The sequence below is a fragment of the Myotis yumanensis genome, unplaced genomic scaffold, assembly GCF_028538775.1.
Source record: "Myotis yumanensis isolate MYYU_CA2020_CCGP unplaced genomic scaffold, mMyoYum1.0.hap1 SCAF_10, whole genome shotgun sequence".
Lineage (NCBI taxonomy): Eukaryota > Metazoa > Chordata > Mammalia > Chiroptera > Vespertilionidae > Myotis > Myotis yumanensis.
Window position 1 is genome coordinate 13,179,887 of NW_027223761.1, and position 21,968 is coordinate 13,201,854.

At 37.4% G+C, this 21,968-nt stretch overlaps 1 protein-coding gene across 5 annotated transcripts in view; it reads right to left on the reverse strand.

The window, feature by feature from the left end:
- Nucleotides 1–21,968, reverse strand: part of LRRC4C (leucine rich repeat containing 4C) — a 983,070-nt gene that overhangs the window by 761,231 nt on the left and 199,871 nt on the right. For 4 of the 5 annotated variants that reach the window (XM_070427824.1, XM_070427819.1, XM_070427823.1 and 1 more), the window contains one exon: nucleotides 11,395–11,583. The exons of the other annotated variant lie outside the window; for it this stretch is intronic. The gene's annotated coding sequence lies outside the window, so the exon portion shown is untranslated. The remainder of the gene's footprint in view (nucleotides 1–11,394; nucleotides 11,584–21,968) is intronic. 5 annotated transcript variants of the gene reach the window in all.

Sequence of the window (21,968 nt, forward strand, 5' to 3'; positions counted from 1 at the left end):
TTAAGTGGGTAAAAATGGAAGCTGTGAGACCGATTGTGAGGCAACCTTCATCCTGAGGGCAAGAGTTAATAGTGGCTTAAATGCAGGCGGTAGCAGCAGATGAGTGGAAGTTTCTCTCATTTCATTACACCACAAAGTTGGAGGAGACTCATATCTTCTGTATTTTAGACATGAGTTAACAAAGGCTACTAGTGATAGTTGCCTAAAATCACTCAGCTTTTAATTGGTAGAGTCAGGACCAATGGCTTAGAGGCCAGTTTTCTTTCTCCTGGACTTCAAACTGGAGCCTCTTTAGTGGGTTGGGCAACAGGAATCCCTATTGCCCAACACACTAAAAAGAAGCTTAGGAATCCCTAATACTCAGTGATGCTATCTATGGACCCAGAATTGTTCTAAGTGTTTCTTCTGCATTAGCGAATGGCATTTGCACAACGATTCTATGAAGGAGATGCTATTGTTATCCTCATTTTAAGATGAGTAATCTGAGTTTCAGAGAAGTTAAACTAGTAAATGTCAAAGGCAAAATTTCAAACCAGGCAGGTTGGCTCTCAATCCATGGGCTTGACCACCAAGCAATTTAAGAATAAACTGCCTTAGCTGGCCAGAGATTCTACACTGAAGAGGCACACTTCAAACAAACCTAGGAAAATAGCCACCATTAACCCCTCCAATCCTCCAATTAAGGTAAGATTTACACAAAACATAGAAATGCTTTTTATGGCACTTTCATCAAAATGCTAACGATTAGACTGGCAGGGCTTCCCACACACTTGAGAAGAGAATAAGGGAACATCTCTGAAAGAGAGAGAACAAAAGATGTATCTTTTAACCATTCCCCACTCTCAGAATCGACGTTTCTGCCAGGTCTGCTTTTTCTAGTATAAATGTAAAAAGAGACAGATTGGCAAGCCACAATGAACGGCTTGGTGTTTTAGAAAAAGCCTTTTCTCATAGGCAGCGTCAACTCAAAACACATTTGTTTGATATGTTCTGAAAATTTTCAACAAGTTGGCTTTGCAGAGACTTAAAATTAATCATAAAAAATCTAATAATCCAATAGAACAGGAGTGAGCACAAAAATGGTTTTATTCGTTCTTGGGTAGGGTACTAACAGCATCCTTTCAGAGCTCAAAACCATTTTGAATAACCAGAGCCTTGCTCATAGTTTTCCCAATATATCCATTGAGACCTGGCTTTAGAATTACCCTGCTACTTCTCTATGCCCTTTAATGGCCCCAACTCTCACCCCCTTGGTATGTAAAATTTAGCTAATTTAGGCATTGCAAGGACACATTCCTGAATATCTTGCTCCAAGGCCTAAGGGTTTTAGTATATGAAAGAACATAAATAGAAATAGGTACTCAGATTTTTCTACCTCATTTCTTAAACTATTGCTAATATAATACCTATGGACTAGTTGAGGCTTTGTGTGCATAAAATCATTTAATCTCATAACAAAGGAGAATGCTATAATTATCATTCTTATTTTTCTTAGGAGTGTTAAGGTCATGTAATCAGAGCTGCGCAGTCTACATCTTTCTAGTTACTATGAAGCCAACTCATCTTTTTGTTTCAGTGTGTTTACTGTAATTTAAGGTCTGACTAATGTGTGTGTTGGGGAGTCAGGGAGGGTTACAGCTGGACCTGTCCGGGAACAATAATGAACATTTGAAGAAAGCAGTCTTCCTTTCCGCATGACTTTTTCTAATCAAGATTACTTAAAAAAAAAAAAAGATTACTTTTGATCTTGGGCTTTCCCAGTGCCCTGACCAAAGAGTGAATTGTAACCTTTGTGGGCCAAATAAAATGTGAGGTTGACTACAGGATTAAAAAATTAATGAAGGGCTACAAGACAGTGATGAATCAATTTTCACAACAAAAGTTAAGGTCGAATATCTTCCCCAATATCATGGTTGTGTTTAAAATCTGTGATGTAAAGTAAAAATGTAAGCAGTAAAATCTATTGTGCCGAAATGAAAATCAGCTAAGAACTAGGCTTATGACCTGGGACGTCAAACTTCTTTCTCTGTGAAGTGAAAATAATGAAGTCCACCTCTTCTGATTTCTGGAGAATTGAATGTGTCAACACTCTAGAATCTTCTGGAACAGGGGCTTCATAAACATTATTTGATATTCTTACTTCCTTTCCCAATTCTTGTTTCTATATGTTGGTTATTGAAGTTAAAATCACTCTGATTCTCAGTTTCCATATATTGTAAACTATATAATATAAACAGCCCCATAGGATTATGACAGGATATGTGTTAGTTACTAAATGAAATGAATTGGTAACATATCAAGTCCTTTCATCATGCTTGTTTTTATGTAAAATCACACAGGACTTAGTCATTATTCCCCAACGGGGACCTTTTCTCATACAAACTTACTGTTTTATAAATAGCTGTGAGCCTAAAAAGAGGAAATCTGATAGAGAAAGTGTGAGCACATTCATTTTAATTCTGTTAGAGCATCCATCACTAACCAACAGGTCACATGACTGTAGGTCTAAGTCTACTCCCTGCATCTTCTCTACCACACAGGGAATGTGACACACACAACAAATGGTTTTAGTGCTACAAATTTGGAGTGACCACATTGCTTCTTTGAGTGGCAAAGTTGCTAGTTCTCTGTTATACAAGATGAAATCATAACAGGCTTAGCACGTTAGAGAGTTAATAGATCCATGCATATTATAACAGGTTAAAAATACACTTCTGTATACACACTCAGTACCCTTTACATTTATCTTCTCTTTGAATTATTCAAGTGCTATCCCAACAGCCTTAATGAAACCAGACATAAACTGAATTTCATTCTTTAAAACTGGGACAATCACACATCAACTTGAATTAAGTCCCTTCACTGTAGATCTGAATGTTGCAATACAGAACTGTGAAAGCCCATTTTGACCTCCATTTGTTGTTTCCATTTGTTCATTCTGTTATAAATTTGATTTGATGTCATTATAATATCCTTAAGTGTACTAAATCTTGCATTAGGAAAAAGATACATGAAGCTTTTAGACTAACTTGTTTTCCAATTCGCCATCCTGGGCTGTCGGAGCTAGTGGTCTACAAGTTTGTGAATTACTTGTCTGACACTTTAGTGAGGTGAAGTCTAGAAACCTGTTTTCAAAGAGAAAAGAATGGGCATCCACACTATCCTCCAAATGAGGGTAGATGAATGACATCTTCGATCACAGTTGGATATGTTATTGTAGGTGTCTGCTTCTCTAATAAGTTATAAGGACAACAGTGACTCAGGTCTGAGGACAACAGCCTGCATGGTTCCAGGATGCCAGCTGCTAGTTAATTCCTAGAGTACACATCCAGGCCTTAGAACTGACTTCTATACAAGCATGTGTCAGTGACCACAAGTACTTATATCACCTACATCTATATATATATCTATACCATCTATCTCCTACACTAATGAATAATTAGCAATCACCTGCATTTGAAATAAAGAAATGCTTAAATAAATTATTCACTTAGTTAAAAGATTTTCAGAAGTCATTAAAAATAGATATATTCATAAAGAATGTTTAACATGAAAAGCTTACGATGATAAATCGTTTAGTCATAATTCCCTATTCATTTCCACCTTTCCTAGTTCCTATTTTTTTATTAATGTCTATATATGCAAGTTTATTCTTGCATAAATGCTTAGGTATAAATCTCATACCCAAAATTGAACCTTTATGTATCAGTACTTTGTTCCTTTTTCATGGCCAAATAACTTTTCATTTTATGATGTACCATATTTAATTTATCCATTCATCAGGTGATAGACATGTGGGCTGTTTTCACTTTGGGGCTATTATTAATAATACTGCTATTGGTATTCATATGCAAGTTTTTTACATAGATATTTGTCCAATTTTCTTGGGTATATGCCTACCAGCAGAATTTCTGGATCATGTGGTAACTCTACATTTAACATCTTTAGAAACTAGCAAGAAGCTTCACAAAGTGCCTGCTCTCTTTCATAATCCCACCATGTGTATAATTTTAAAACACACACACACACACACACACACACACACACATTACCTTAGGCTACCTAAATTTGGCATATTGTAACTATATTGGCTACATGTATTTTTATTTCTTAAAGAGCAAATGTCTAAGGCCAGGGTTATGGTTAGGGTTATGTCTCTGCCCAGCATAGTGTTAGGGTTAGGGTTAGGGTTAAGGTTAGGGTTAGGGTTAGGGTTAGTGTTAGTGTTGATATTTGGCAAACTCATTAGTCAACAAAGCCAAATATCAACAGTATAATGATTGAAATTTCTTTTGAGAGCCCAATTTTTTAAACTTAAACCATATAGGTACGTACATTGTTATTAACTTAATTAGGGTACTCCTAAGGCTTAGGAAGAGCCACACTTAAGGGGCCAAAGAGCTGCATGTGGCTCGCGAGCCACAGTTTGCTGACCACGGGTCTAAGCTATAGCAATGCCCTTTTATTGCAGCAAGATTTAGCCCTTGCAACTCTTCTTTTAAAAATATTATTTTTACTCATTGCCATTGCAAGTTTAAGCAAAACTGGAGACCAGAGAGAGAATGAAACATCACAGGGAATACAGGACACCAAGAACATAGAGGAGTAAAGGTACATGAGTAAAATTGCCCCTAAGCAGTCAACATTAACTTTGCATGTTTATACCAAAGAGAAAAAATGGCACTGAGATAAATGACATTGAAATCAATAAAAGTCCCAAATTAGGAGTTTGAAAATAAGCATGAAAATAAAAATGATTTTTTTCTTTAAATACATTTAAAGCAAAAAGAGGTAGGTGGAAATTGAAGATATATTTTAGTAAATGCCAGTTCTTCTAATAGCCCACTGTATGAAAATCCAGCTGTTCTTTCCTGCTTCGTACATTAGCAGTAATAACGGTAAAGACGCTGCCTTCCTTATTTGCTGACAGTCGTGTTGATGATGCAGGAGGCAAAATAGCATTTCTCTTCTGGGCAATGGTAATTATGGACTGCTGACAGGAGCTCAAAAATAAATCCCGATCCTTCAAGTCAATGCCCTACATCAATATAGTAGGAAAAACTCAGAATACACTGACTAGCATGAGAGAAGTGTAAAGTTTGCATGCTGCCTCTTCTTTTTCAATAAGTAAAAAGATTCATGGTAGATTTAAAAAACCAATAATAATAGTTTATATCAAAATAACAATTTAGAGACCTACCTTTCCTATATCTATCTACCTAAATTTGCATTACTCATCTGATTCTTTGAAGCAGAAAGAAAATGTAACCTTCTGCATCTTTTTCAGAAGATATGGCTGAAGGTCTGAGAGATAGGGTGACATGGGTTGTAAGTGGAAGAATAAGATTTTTATTCCAGGTTTATGTCTCTTCATTAAATACTACAACATTCTTATTTTCAGAGCAAATTTTTCACCACAGTTCTGCAATTTCAGGTTATTTATATGGATGAAGAGTTAAAATTTTTGAAAGCTGAACCACTTGGTAAACCACACAGTTATTTATTTAGGCAGTGAACATTTCCTGTGAGAAATTAATCAATGCCACAAACCTAAAATATTCAGAATGCTTGAATTTTTAATGTCGGAGTTTTGTAACAATCTGTTATCTATTGTCAAAAATCTAAGGGATATTTAATAGGTATTTATTAACCTCAACTACAGGTTTTAAAGCAGCATTTAAGGTAAGTATTATGATCCTCACTTTTAAAAAAAAAAGAAGAAACTACGATTAACGAAGGTTAGGCAACTTGCCCACGCTCAAATAACCAAAAGAAGGAATATTTATATTTTGAATGAAAGTAAATTTGACCTCAAAGTCCTACTCTTTTATAATGCTAGCTTTAAAAGTGTATTTAATCTTTAAAAATGTGCTGGTCCTCTGAACCAGAAATTTCACATCTAGGACTGTATTCTAAGAAGAAACTTGAGGTATACACACAATTTAGAATCTTTATGTCAAAGTTATTTATAGTTGCCAAAAAATGGATCTAGCCTCCTGACAAAATATAAGGGCTCAGTTAAATTGTTTGTGTTATATCCACATTGTGGAATAGTATGCAACCTTTAAAGATGTTGTAATAGGAAATTATTTGTTTGAGAAACAATACTGCAACATATAACCGTCCTGATGAATTCTACTTAAGCTTCAAAATTTAGTTGAACATTAGTTCTTCTGTGCTGTGTGCCATGCTGTTTCTCATTCCAAATAAAATTGAGTGGCTCTCCTACATGTAGGTCTACATTTATGACATATGGCAGTGTGTTTAGTTATTAAGACATCTATTTCCCCTTTAAGGCAGTGATTTCCTCAAGGTCAGAGAACAAACTTTAGTCACCTCTATTCCACACTCATCCAATAACACACTAGTTCATAGTTGAGGAGCTATTCAATAAATATCCACAAAAAGAATAAATGAACAATTCTTTAGCAGTGTGTTCAAACTATTTCATGTTAAGGATAACATAGAAAATCAGATTTCTATGGCTTTTGGGGAAAATGGTCACGGTTTCACACTATGATATAAGAAAGACCCCAGAGTTTTAGCTACCTTTAACCTTACCTTACTGCTCCCAGAACAAAAAAGGACAATGGTCTGGACACACCTGAAACCCATTCACTTCACAGTATGGTCTGAGTATTGCAGGGTTTTTAATGTGAAATCTACACATATCTATATATATTCTATACCTCCTCTAAAATTATCTTCAATTTTTTTCTTGAAAATTCACACACACACACATATATTTATTTGATTGATTGATTGATTGATTTATACTAGAGGCCTGGTGCACGGAATTTGTGTGCGGGTGCAGTGCCTTGGCCTGGCAGGTGTGATCAAAGTGTGAGTGTCTGGCATGGATGGGCAGGTCCCAGCTGACCTCTGGGCCCTGGGCAGCACCTGGGATCCTGGGCCCCTGCGAGACCCCCTCTGCCTGAGTCACAGCACCCAAGTCCCCATGTGGAGATGTGGTGAGTGCAGCCAGATTCCGTGGGACACAGGTAGCCCTACCAGCCCCTGCGGTCCCAGTGGCTGTGGCCTGGTGTGGGGCAGGCTCCTCACAGTCACCTGTTACCTGAGTGCAGGGACTTCCCTGGCAGGCAAGCCCTTGTGTCCCAGGGGAGGGGAACAGGGGGAGTGAGAGTGAGTTTGGTGGACACCCAGCATTCTCACCACACCTCCATCCCCATTACCCCACCCTCAGGTAGCTAGCAAGAGGTTGCAGCCCCCTGCCTGGGCATCAAGTCACCAATGATAGCCATGTTCTGTGCCACCCCCTGGTGGTTAGCACACGTCATAGCGAGCGGTCGAACTCCCGGTCTCCCATTCAGACTCCCAGTCTCCCTGTTGAACTCCCGGTATCTTGGTCAAATGACTGCTTGAGGGGGCAATTTGCATATTAGGCTTTTATTATATAGGATATTTTTTAAGATAGAGTCCTTTATTCCTTTAGCTTTTGACTCAAAAGAGCCAATAGATATAAAAAATTTAAACTAGGGTGATAGACTCTACATGGTATTCATTATATTATTTTGGCCAAATGTCATCTTAACTCTATGCAGTTATTTCATTTATTAAGTCAAGCACTTTGTTTTTGTCTTCATTTGAGAGTAGGGTGAGCTGATTTTTAATAATACCCACTAAAATGTAGTTAGTGAGAAGCTTTGTTCATTATTTTTTCTGTAGATATTCTAGTACAGCTGAAACACTTATAACAAGATTACGAAAATCCCTCTGGGAATGAGAAAAGAGAGTTGCTCTTTGGAGTTCAGTGGAGATGACGATCCCTTTCACCCTTGGAATCTGTATGGTCAGTATTTTCAAATTATCTAAGAAAAGTCAGAGAGTAGGTCATTTGGAAGAAACTCAAATGTATAAAAGCCAGGAAAAGAGGGGAAAACAGTATCGAAGAAAGTTTATAGAGTCAAACTCAGAAGACTGCCTTCAACTAATACTCAAGAAATCTTCACACTTTCTTTAAATCCAGTTAGGTGTTTATGTGTATTTTGACATAAAGTTGTAGGTATATTTAGAACTGCTACATTTTTCATGGCCTAAAGGAGTTTTTATTTATTTGCTATGCTCCTGCTGCCGAGCAGAATTATTGCATGCTGGGGCTTAATATCCTGCCTACAACAGTAGACTGGAAATGTTGACAAGGAAAACATCAGGTGTTTATTCTGCTCCTTCCAAATTCTGCTAAATTGGGATTGTATGTAGAGTTGGGCGACTTGAAGTTTTAGAGGTGCAGTCAGAGAGTGTTTCTCATCTGCCACCATTGTCAGAATTGGGCTAGTCCCAGTTTAAACATATACAACACAGGAAGGCAGGACATTTAAAGAGTCAGGGCATTTCAATTTGGACTGGAGGGGTCCTAGGAAACCCAATTTCAGTAAGACATAACAGGCACTATGTATATATATTTTGGTGTGTTATGACCTGGATTTTCATTAAGAGGCAACTGGAGAGTCTTAAAGACTCTCTATAAAATGACAAAACACTGGAGCCAAAATCGGGGATCATGATATTCCTGACTTGCATAAGTTGCCTGGGGAAAGTGATGGTTTATGCATTAGGACATGAACATAACAGTAATGATAATATTCATTGAGTGCTTACTTTGTATCAGGCACTGACTCCACAAGCTTTACATGCACTATCTCATTAATTCTTCACAACAAAATTATAAGGTCAGTACTGTTATTCTCTTTCTGTTAATGGGAAAAACAAGTCCCAGAAAGATGAAGTAACCTTTTCAAGTGCACACAACTAGTCAATAAGGCTTCTCCTTCTTAAATAATCCTTATATAATACAAGAGAAATATGTAAATTGACTGTCCCTCTGCTCTGCTCACCAGCCAATCAGGAGTGAGTATGCAAATTAACCCAACAAAGATGGTGAGTTAATTTGCATACACAGGCTCCAGGTGGAGAGCAGAGCAGCAGAGCTGACAGCTTGGGGGGACGTGGCTCCCTTGGTCACTCCACGCAAGCAGCCATTGGAGAGCAGAGCAGGAGAGCCAGTGGCTTGGGGAGACGTAGCTCCCTAGGTCGCTCCCAGTGGAAGTGGAAGTGGAAGCCAAGAGTGTGGAGAGCACCAGGAATGCTGGAAATCATAGTTCTGGTGGCAGACGGATCTCCTAGACACTAGAGCAAAGTGAACCTGGACCAAGTTACTGTTGCGGTGGGGGATGGAGGGAAAGCAAAAGTGAGAGACATAAGTAAAATTAGAGTGTCTAGGAAAAATTAAAGGAAAGATATCCTAAAACTTCTAGGAAATCTCCACCAATGAAGCAAAGAAAAAAAATGCCTCTATTATTCTGTGAGCATAAAACCAAACTGAGTTGGGGTCTCAGACAATTCGCTCATGTGATTGCAAAGAAAGACAGAAACTCCCAGATTGGAGAGGGTGCAGGTCTGGCTGAGGGACCCCCATATCCCCCAGTGCACGAATGTCGTGCACCAGGCCTCTAGTCTATATATATAAAAGGCTAAGTGACCATCCAACTGGCCAGTACATATGACGTGCACTGACCACCAGGGGGCAGATGCTCAAAGCAGGAGCTGCCAGGTGATGCACCCAGAACCAGAGAGGAGGGAACCGGATTCCTTTCAATTTGCACGAATCCCTGCACCCGGCCACTGTATAATAGAACTGCTTATAAAAGAGAACTGTGCAAGCAGAGATTTTTTTGGTCCCTACTATTTGTAATTATCTTTTTTATTTGTTATGGTTATTGTGGGGAGACAATTATATATCCAAAACAGTGCCTGATCACTGGATATGAATATATTTTTATAATCATTAACTACTCTTGCCATTTATACACACACTTATATATATATTTCCACAGAGTTGAAAGTACTTTTAATCACAGGAATATATATATATATATATATATTTAATACTGATCCTTCTCATTGAAAACCAAGTGTTTTGGATATAGTAAAATAAGAGCAAATGATAATTTTTCCCATCTTATTATATTCATACATAAATAATTCTTAGTATAAAAATCATTCCTTTTCCCTCTAATGTAATAAACATAACCAAAACCTTAATATTACAAGAAAATTTAATTGATTTCATAATTAATTTTCAAACCAAAAGAATCATTAATTACTTATTTGCACAATAAATATTCACTGAGCAACAACTTTGTTTTATCTAATATCTATGGATGGTGTATATACAGCAATCAACAAAACAGATCAAACCTCATGAACCTTATATTTGGTGATAAAGACATTATCAGTATTAAATTACTAATAGTTTCTATTAGTTCATAGACATTTTATATTTATAAAGTTTATGAATTTATAAAATAAAATGAGAAGTATTGGAAAAAATGAAATGCGACATTGTGACATAAACAAATAGAATTCAAGATAAATAATCCAACTGACACAGAAACAAGTTCCTAATCCCAATAGTACTAGTTTACAATCTCCTGCAAATACACATACATAGCACAGAAGCCAAAAACTCTGCTTTTGGACTTACTTTTTCTGCTAACGAACCCTACCTCTTAGAATCTCCCCATTGTCTACCCCCAAATACACAACCCAGTGAATAAACTTATCAATTCTATGTTCAACAACATATCCTCTTTAGATGGCTAATGAAGCATAAAGTACCAAAATGGTGAGTTATAGGGATTAGAAACAGGTGAATAGTACATAAGTATTTCAAATGGTCAACTAGGAACCACAAGACAATATTATATGATAGCAAAAGTAGGTACTGCAGACTATAAATGCTACTTAGAATGCACATATTGATAATTATATCAAGTTGTTACTGCAAATAATTTAACACTGGAAAGATTCCAGCATCAACTTGCAGTACATAAATAAAGTTTTGACTGCTTAATGGCTAGGTGATAGGCAAGGATTAATTTGCCTAATCTAGATACCCAGTAGGTTGGCTTCCCAGAGAGACAGTTACTACTTCCCTACCCCTCAAAGAACATGATTTTTTGGCTATTAAAACCCAGAAGATATGGAAACAGCCAACAACCAAGTACTGAAGGCAGACACCCTAATAGAATGCTGATGAGACAGAACAGAGATAAAGGTCAAGAATCTGCAACAACATACCTCTATAAAAACAAAGCTCAGGTCCTGGACTCTGATCACAGCTAGGGATGGGCTGGATATATCTCAGTTTTAAGTGCTGAGGTTGAAGATCAGGGCTGGAAGCTAGAATTCTGCTACATCACAGAACTGTCACCACAGAGTTTGGGCCTCAGCTCCAAGCCATCCTAGAGGAAGGGTTGGTTTAACCCCAACCATGCTGCTTATTAGTCCAACAGCTCAAGACTTGGGCTCCTCTCAAGTCTTATATCTTGCTCACCAATTCACTGGGCAATTACCATTAAGAAGATTGCTCACCTGCTATTGCTCTGACTCTGTAAGTTTCCCCCTCATTGACAGGCTGGTCCCAGCTGGTGTGCGTGCTTTCAGGTCATTCACTCTTGATTACTTAACATTAGATGATCTAGGACAAAGTATTAATTCTCTGTGAGCCTCAGTATCCTCTTCATCAAATAGGGATAATGACAGTAAACACTTCATTGGTTTCTGTGAAGATTAAATGAGATAATCTAGGTCAAGTGTTTGTCACAGTACCTGCACATTGTGAAACATTTAAAAACACTAACTATTACTAAAACTTAAGATTTAAGTCCAGGGGATTTTTTAGTACAAATAGAAAGATTTTTATCACATCTCAAAAGAAACTAAGAAATATACTGGAGGGTTTTCATTAAGAGGCATAGAGAGCCCTTACTCTATTGTCTGTGGCTCCATTGTTGCTGTGATAGGGATTACTTGAAGACTGAGTGAGTCTGGGTTTCAGATCAAAGAGAAGAGGGATTTACCATAGAGAAGAGAGTTAGATTTCAGCTGGGAAATAGACTTCTAATTAGTGTCATCGGTTTGCACCTCTCAAGAATGAACCTAATGGGGGAGTGGTGTGAGAAAAAGAAAACCCAACTGACTACACTTTTTCCCTACACAATCACTCACTTCATTCATCCATTCATTCATTCCTCTATGCATTACTTCCTTCAGTTAAGTATTGCAATACACTGTACTAAGCACCATGATGACATAAAAAGACCAAGCTAATATGAGAAGATTTGGTTTATCAAACTTATCCCCTAATGCCAGTCTCCCCAAAAAGGAGCTAGCCTCTTGCAGATCATGTGGAAGTCAGCTACTGCAAAACTTTTAAGTGATCAATCCTGAGGAATCAGATTCAACCATGTGCAAGTATGTCAAAGATTTGGATAAGGCTTTTGAACCAGCACATGGATCTGTCAGAAAAGAGGCTTGCGTTATCTCAAGGATGGTTGTCAAGTTGGTAGATCAGGACTTAGAGCTGAGACTATGTCATACACACAGTTGTTGAATACCAGTTCTTACTCATGCCAGGGAAGGAATCATTGCTTTCCTAAGTCGTTTCTTAAAATCTTCCTGGAATCCAATGCTTAGATTTGCTAGATTGCTGTTTGCTGCTCCAAAGTACAATGGGAAAATGGAAAGCATAGATCTCTAGCATTGTGAATGCCTCCAAAAGAATGTTCTTTCATCAGTCCTACTGTGCACACTTTGACCTAGTTTTGACCTAGTTTTCTCAACTCACTTATTACTTGTAAGAAGCTCATCATATAAAAAAGAACAGGGGATGTTAAATATATTGAACTAATTAAATTAAGAGAATAATATGCCATAGAAAAGGTATGTGCCATGTCCAGGGGGAACCATCCATTTCCTCTACTGATAAAGCTCTTTTGGGGATATTGGATAGAATCCAATCCTATAAATCTGACCACTCCCCTCCCCACAAGTAGTGCCTCTACCATATCCAATTACTTTATCACCTGTACCACTCTTTTGGGAGGTGAGAGGCAGGTTCTATATCTCCATGGGATTAACTGGCCTTATATCTACATCTCTCACCACATGAAGCCCCAAGGTCCAGTTTTAGTGGGATGATAGAAAGTCTATTTTGGCCTTACAGACAAAGTCTCTCTCTTTTTTTAAAATTCAGACATGGATTTAAATCAATTGATCTTGGAAAGATTAAATTCATTCTTGCAATGGCAGTGTACTCATTTATCCATGGCCATAATACCTAACTCATGGATTTTGTGAGGATTAACTGAGATAACCTGCCTGACGTATAATAGGTAATCATAATTCTGCTTCTGTGACATAAGTGATGTAAAGACAAGTCTAGACAAAGACCCTTGAGAGATTTAGGGGTGGGGTTGAGTCTTGATATTAAAAACTTTAATATTTTTTTCTGTTACTTTAAATACAGAAAATTCGAACATTGAAGAGATGGTTGAGAAATGAACCTGTACTCCGCACTCCAGCCCGTTAGACACAACGGCTGAGAACTAAGGGCTTGAATGCTGCAGCCATATCAAAGGAGGACATTTAGTAAATTACTGTGGAAGCCAAACCTCAGTCCATGCCACGCTCCTCAGGAGGACATTGCTCTCTGTGTGTCATTTAAAGTGCAGTTTCCTTTGAATGGGCACAGAGCAGTTCTATGATCAGACATGACTGCTTTACTACAGGCACTGGTTTAATGATTTTATGTCATCACACAATGGAAACATGGCATTCAACTGTGACTACAGCTTGTATGAGTCTATTCTTGGAAATCTGTTTCTGTAGAGGACATGAAAGTGTGGAGTTTTGGTTCCTGTTTGTTTCCCAAAAGGCTTAGTCAGTAACTCTCACAATTATCAGATGAGTATAGTGATTTGAAGTCTCAAAGATTGTTCACATACAAAACCCGTCTTTAGAGAAGGAGAGTCGGGCCTGAATAAAAATTTTTCATTAGAGGAAACATCCCTCATGAGCATGTCAATGCCTGAGTCCTCATTCTTGATGGGGAAGAAGCACACCAGCACTAAGAGCGAAAATAACAAAAATTACACATGCTTTCTCCGTGGAGGACATTGCCTCTGATCTTTCACAAACAAATTTGAAGCTAAGAGTCATAAACTCCCTCAATGTCCTGCCCACACATGTAGACAGTTACCACTGACAACATTCACATTCTACTTCCTTCTAATCTCAGAACAAGTGATTCTCTCTTGCTTAAGGCCAACTCTTCCATCTGTGTTCTTGATTCCAACCCCTCCTGTCTCTTCTAGGACCTTGATCCATCAGACTTCTACCTTTGTTTCTATGTTCTCACCTCCCCACTTGCTACTAATGGACCTCTCAGTCTGTAACATGCTAAAATCTTTACACACACACACACACACACACACACACACAACTAGCTCCAGTCACTGACCCATTTTTCTCCACAACCAAACTACTTAAAATAGTTCACATTTGCCATCTTCCATTTTTAAAACTCCTGTTTTCTCTCTTGCTTCTATAAATAAGTATGTGATTTTTCCTTGCCTCCTTGTTTCTTTCCAACAATGCTGCGAGCATTTTCTTATCTGTCCTTTTCCCTCTTAAAGCCGTGGCCAGAGTCTTCTGCTCTCACAAATCTCCCCAAACTGCTCAGCCAAACTTCATCGGTGAGATGCTAAGAGTTAACTCAATGGTCAATATCAGTCATTTGAACCTTTGGCTACCTCCTTTCCCCTTTTAAAATCTCTCCTCTCCTTTAATATCAGGCTGCTATTGCCTATTCAGTTCCAGTTACCACATTTTCTCTAAGTGCTGTGCCATACACATTGCATTGTTAAAAGAAAAAGAAAAGAACCTAGAAGGTTGGGAATGTTATAATATAGTACATATTTAAAAGTTAAGTGAGCAAAGCCTAAGTAAATTGAATAAATTTACTCAAGTTACATAGTAAGTAAGAGGTACTGGATAAGAAAGCAGTTTTATCAGACACCAATGTACGTTTTCAACTTGTTTCCCTAGCCCTACCTTCAAGGGCACAGCGAGCAAAGTCATACAGGTAGTATATCTGGCCCCCTTGTGATGGAGCCTGTGGCCTGGGCTCCCCTCCAAGGTGTCTGAAATGTCAAACTCAACACCAAGGGTTTGTTTCCTAGTTCTGATGACTCGGTGAGATTTGGGCCCTCTAATTATTGATCTCACTTTAAATTGTTTTATTTTTCCCCCCTCTGGAATCAGAGTCCCATTCCTTGGTTATTGATTACTCTAGATAAGTATTTTACAAGTAATTCTTTCATAATTTAATTGATTTGCAGGAAAAATGGAATCTTTCTGTATGACCTTAATTACAAATACTCCCAAGAATGCCCCATCTCCTCATTCTAGCTCATGGTGCCACCTTTCTTTTTCCCATCATGTCTCTAACTACATATTCTAACATCTAAGAGCTAACTTATTTTTCTCCACTTGACAATTAAATACAAGTATTTTCAGAGAATCTGTCTTTTCCTCTAATGTCCTCTTGAACAGCCCAGTTTACCTATAAAGTTTCAGGTAACTAAATTTTTGAAATACCCATTTACTATCTCACCCCCACATTCAGTGGCGAGGCAAATTCCATCCATTCAGTCTCCTTAGTGTCACCATTATACAGCAGCTATTGTCAAACCCCACACCTAGTGACACAGAAAAGGCTTCCAGGATTTTTCACTTGCACTATATAATTATTAGCCAAATTGACATCCATGCCTCTAACCATTTTGTTATATTCTAGTTTTCTTTGGCTGCCAGAGTTTTCACCAGTTTGTTTGTTTTTAAATAGTGAATTCATACTCTTTAATCCCATGAATCTTTCCAATGGATTTATCTTGCCAATAGGACAGAGTCCAAACTAGCAAAGCTGAAACTTAATAATTGAATCTTTGACTACTGTTCCAGATTTAGTCTTCACAGGGCTCCATACTAACCACTTTGAACTCCAGCTTAGTTAAGCACATTTGTGTGATGGTTCCATGATTTTTCTCAAGCTATTGCCTCTCTCTGAAATGTTTTCTCCTTGTCCTTCCTTCCCCTTTTCAGCTCAACATCACTTCCTCAAAACTCTCAGGCTTCTCCAGAGGAAGTAGGCATCCTTTGTACCTTTACAATAAACACCTATCTTTGGTACTTACTATAATCTTAATTCCATTGATATAATAGCATGCCTGTCTTCCACCCTAAGACTGTGAAATATTTTAAGACAGGGTTTTTCAACCTCAGTGATATTGACATACTGAATTAGTAATTGTTGTGTGGACTGTCCTGCACATTCAGGATATTGAGCAGTGAACCTGACCCCTAACCACTAGATTTTAGGAGCACCCAAACCCACCAGACATGACAACCAAAAATGTCTCCAATTACTGTCAAATGTTCAAGTGGGGGGCAGGGGTAGTCATTTCTGGCTGAGAACCATGTTTTTAAGATAGGAACCATATCTCAAAAGTTCTGTGTTTAAAGCCATCACCTGCAATCCGGACACATTAGTTGACTTAATAAGTGTAGAACACATAATATTGTTTTAGTTACCAACAGACAGTATATATCCTTGTTCTTTGATATATTTCATTACAACCTATACTTTAAATAACAAAAACATTCAACATTTTACTTGTGAATTATACTTTTGAGTAATTCTCAGAGCTAAAGTTTAAATACAATTAGAAGGACATGAGATTAATTGTATACATAGATGCACAGCACAGTGAAAGACCAAATGCCAAATAAGATACACAGTTAAATAAGAGCAATTAGCAATTTTGTGAATTGGATGCCTGTTCATATTCATTTTCCCAAGGATACTGTTTAGTTAAGTTAGTACTTCTGCCAATTATAAGAGGCTTCATTGAATGAGCTTATGTTTGAATTTCAAAAACTCTGCATTTAACCTGAAGGGAATATAATCTCCTGGACAACTGTCAAAACAAGTGACTATGTTTACAATGACTCTTGGAAATAAAGCTAAATTTTTAAAAATCATTATATTTCTAAACTGCTCTTCCTTTAGACATTTATTTAACAAATGTCTTCAGAAGATCTTTTTGCTCTTACTAGAAGAGATATCATGCAGGCAAATAACCTAAGAAGTAGAATCAAAAGTAGAATCATTAACACAAGATTGTTAATCATTAACACAAGAATGTTAATGATTCTCTCTGAATGGCAGGACTAAGGGGTAACATGATTTCTTTAGATATCTCAATATTTTATTTTTTAAAATATATTTTATTGATTTTTTACAGAGAGGAAGGGAGAGAGATAGAGAGTTAGAAACATCGATGAGAGAGAAACATCGATCAGCTGCCTCCTCCACATCTCCTACTGGGGATGTGCCTACAACCCAGGTACATGCCCTTGACCGGAATCGAATCTGGGACCTTTCAGTCCGCAGGTGGACGCTCTATCCACTGAGCCAAACCGGTTTCGGCTCAATATTTTAAATTTATCTTCAATAGCTGTATATTGTTTTACATATGTACAAACAATGAACTAAACAAAGGTTTTATTCTTTCATTCTACTCAGATTTGAGAACACCTAAAGGCTTTCATTTATTTTATTCACCACATGCATTCTTATTATTCTTTGATATTTGTAATTACAAATTTTACCTTAGAAATTGCAGATACCACAAAGAAGAAAAACGATTATGTGAAATTTTATTTCTATACTTGGCTAGAATGTACATTAAGACTTGGTAAGCAAGTAAAATTAGGAAATCATAAATTTGAAATTTACCATATTGAAATTGCCACAGTCCCCCACATTAAAATTCATTTCTCATAAAGCACTCACTCATCTATGTACCAACCAAAGTATCTGGAAAATTAATTACAAACTGTTATAATTACTGAAACAAAGTTTGGAATTACCATCTGCTTATCTCGACTAACAAAAATAATTTTTATTTGGCTTTTATATACCATCTTAATTATTTACTATTGTCAGCTCAGAGTGGTATTGGGGAACCAATTCCCAGTTATGTAAAACTAAAGTAAGTAAAGGGATTGTCAATTGTGCATTCAAATGATGCTCCACGAGGTAAGGAATTGAGATTGTTGCAAGGGAAAAAGCCCTCTATTAAGTATGGAAAGCAGGAGAATTCAGAATAGAAAAGCCTATAGAGATAGGGCAGCCTTAATTTACATGTCATCTATGATATCTGCCTTACTAGACTATTTACTTGGTAACTGGATGACAGTCCTTAAACTAGTTACCGTAGCAACTACTACATGACACATAAGGTTCAGAGAGATAGAATATCTTCTTGCAAAAAACAAAAGCACCTTCAACGTGTCAGAGGAAAAATACCATTTTGAGGAATGCTGATAGTGTGAAGGAAAGGTGTTAGCTCTGACTCACTGTGATTTTTTTTTCAAATTTCTACATTCTAGCAAAATGTCAACAGAGCTTTCAATATGTTTTTCTCTACTAATTATCACTTCAATGTCTCTTTTTAAAATGTTAATTACCTAAGTATTAGCTTTTGGTTAAAGCTGCTGGAAGGCCTCTCACAAATCAATTCAGCCTACCTTCACAATTTGATTTTCAAAGAAAATCCCTTCAAGGACTCTAGATTATAGCTTAGTTTTTCAAAAATGGTATTTCATGGATCACCAGTATCAATCATTGTGATGCTTTGTTAAAAAAGTACGTTATTTGGTCCTGTTACCAGTGGTGAGAGGTCCACACCCCCACCTGTTGCTTGTGGGAGTGGACTTCTAACAATATCCTGAAAAAGGAAATTTTCTTGACACGCTCAGATAGCCCAATCCAGCATCAGGCTAGCTTAGTTTGTGTTTTCCCTGCAGTCCATCAGCCCATTGCCTGTGGAGTCCACAAGCCTGTGGGCCACACTGACAAATGCAAGACAGCCAAGAGCCACAAGAGAGCAATCTTCTTTGTTTAGGGGATTATATATCCTCAAATTCCATGGGCTTGCGGTGGCTCTACACATTCTGGACAACAATCTCTGTCCTCAGATTTGACTCACAGGCAAGTAACTTCCCTATGTCACCCCAACTTTACTGGGCATGTGTCCAGCTCCCCTTTGTTGGACTCCTTTCCCAGGTGTTTTGCAGAGAATGGGCTGGTGGTTCCCTGGGGAGTGTAAAATTGCAGCATCCTGGTGAAGCTGCTCAAATGACATGTCTATAATGTCTGGCCTTCCTTTTCTCCTTTCCTATTATTAATAATTAGCTAATTACAATGGTATCAGTCCAAATCCAGACCAACTGAGTCAGCATATTTGGGAATGAGACATGGAAATGTGTATTTCTATTAATTAAAATACTGGGTTTTTTATGACTTTTATTTTCTTTCCTCTAAGCCAATACACTTCCTCACCTTGAATATCCCTCCTTGATTCCATGTATATAAATGCCATTCATGGCTTACGGCTTAGCTCATCTGTCACTCTTTCTCTTAACAAAAGAGCACTCCCCACTAAGAAATTACAAACCACTACTTCTCTACCTCTCTAATTTGTCTAATTTCTACTTTACTTTAAACAGTGTATTAGATGCATTAACATACATATTATGTTCCTCCTCTCTCTTCACACTGCCTATGAATTTCCTGTGGCTTTTATTTATACTTCAGCTAGCGCAGTACGGTTCTAGGGTTTTGACATCTCTTTTTCTGGTTAGGCTCTGCTGAGAATAGAGACAACATCTATCCATACATGTCTGTGTCTAAGTGCCTGAAACACATAGATGCCAACAAATGTTTATTTAATTGACCTGTATCCAATAATAATTAAAATGATATATCAAAAACTTAGATAAGATTGTTGAGCTCTAATTCATTCCAAGTTCAGAGGAGTGTTACTATTAATACCTCTATTTTTACAGATCAGGAGACTCACCCTTGGAGAGGTCAGGCTACCTGCCTTCGATACAACTCATAGATTATACATCAAGATTTAAAAATTGAGCTGTAATAGCAACCCAAACTTTAGCTACCAGGTATAGTGCCTCCTTTGCTTAAGGGAACAAAAGCTAATAATTGTTATTTTAACTTCTCTTTTGGGCATACATTAAAATACAGATATGAAACAGAAATATCATGCCATGACAGTTCAGCCATAACAAATAAAATCAATACCCAGAACTGAATTTCTCCCCATGACTATGTATAATATAAAGATCCAATATTGAGTATAAAAACAAACAAAACAATAGCACTTAACTGTATGATCTTGCAAAACTCATATCTTTTCTCTAAGTCATTTCCTTAGCTATTCAATAGAAGACTAGAATTGCGTGATCTCAGCCTGTAATGTCATTTACAGAGATAAAATTCTATTTCTCATAATGCCTCTTCCCCATTATATAGATACTAAAGTCCCAATGCACAAAATTCGTGCAAGAGTAGGCCGCAGCTATGGCTGCCTGGATCCCTCCCTCACAACCTGGGGCAGCTGCCTACATCCGTCCCTCACTGCCACAGATGCAGCCCCAGCTTTGAACTGGAAGGACATCCAATCTAATTAGCATATTATGCTTTTATTATTATAGAAGATTAGGCTTAGAGAGGTTATTTCCCCTCAACCTTGTGGACCATCCTACAAAATGTTTTCCTGTCCATCAAAAGACTTCAGGGTTTCCCTATTTTACTTAGAGCACTTGTACAATATTGTTAATAGTCTAAGATGACTCACCTATACATCCCATCTCTCTCCTAGTCTCTCATACTCCATTTCAACCACAATGGCTTTGCTTTCAGTGCTTTCAACTCAGGGCCTTTGAACTGGTTATCCCCTAGACCTGGAATCTTTCCTCCCAAGTAGAGATAAGTCTTCCTGTCTCACCTACCTCAAATATCACCATTTTACTTGGACATCCTACATAACACTGCATGTGCATATTCTATATTCCATTCTGTTGACTCTATTTTAATTGTTCTCATCATTTAAATTACAATTAGCTTATATAATTTTTCTTCTTTTCATGATGACATGAGCTCTAACATCATAAGTTTTTTGTGTTTTGTATTTAATACTCCTTTATGTTAATAAAGGGAAGATATTTATTTTAAAAAAGCAAGTGTCAAGGCTTAGACTATAAACATTTACTACAGCTACAATAGAAAGTCCTTGAACTCAGTCTTTTGTCTGCACAATCAAAAGAGAAAAATGGAAAGCTTGGGTGTCTGTGTATCATGAGATGTGCAGGTTATTAGGCTTCGGATGTCTGAAGGATGTCAGGTAATGGCAGCTATCCGCAAGCATTACTGCATCTAATTCTTGATGCCATGCTTTGGGGAAAATAGAAAGAAATCAGAGGAAAGCAGACAGTCCTTATCACAATGATAAAATTCATGAGTATACCAAAATGTAAGAAAAATCAATCAGAAACATACAGCATAAAAAAAACAACAAGTGATTACCGAGGGAGTGCTTTCTTTTCTGTAAATATTAAAGAAGAGCAATAAAGAGAAAGAGGCAATTATTCTAATTGTGTAATGGAATACTGTTTTTAAAAGCACTCTGATTTATATATATATATATTAAAATCTGCATTAAGCAAGACTTTTTTTTCACTTCTGGGGAAAACTAGCATTAGAAGCCAAATAAGTTTCTTGAAGCCACTGTTTGGCATAAATGGATGCTTAACTGAGACTAGCAGGGGTCATGGAGGACTCTGCATGGGGAGAATCTCCTAGTGAGTAACTGGCATGGATGGCATTTTGCTTTAATGGGAGAGAGTGTAAGAAATTTTCAGGACGTGCATGGTATGGTTGTCCCAGGAAAACACTTTCATTAAACTGGGAGGGGAAAACACATTAAAAAATATTTAAATCTTTGAGATACCAGTTCCATACATGGAACTTTATTCTCTTTAGATTAGAAATAGTCTGAAAAACAGATATGCATTGTTCTACAACCATTGGCAGAGAAGCTTAAAGGAGCCACTGTGTTGCTGTGGAGAGCCATGGTCTAGAAGTCATGAGGCCTGGTCTTTGCCCAGGTTGTATGATGACTTCGCTTTCCAAGCGATGGTAAATTACCATTTGTGTAACTTACATTTTAAGCTGCTAAATG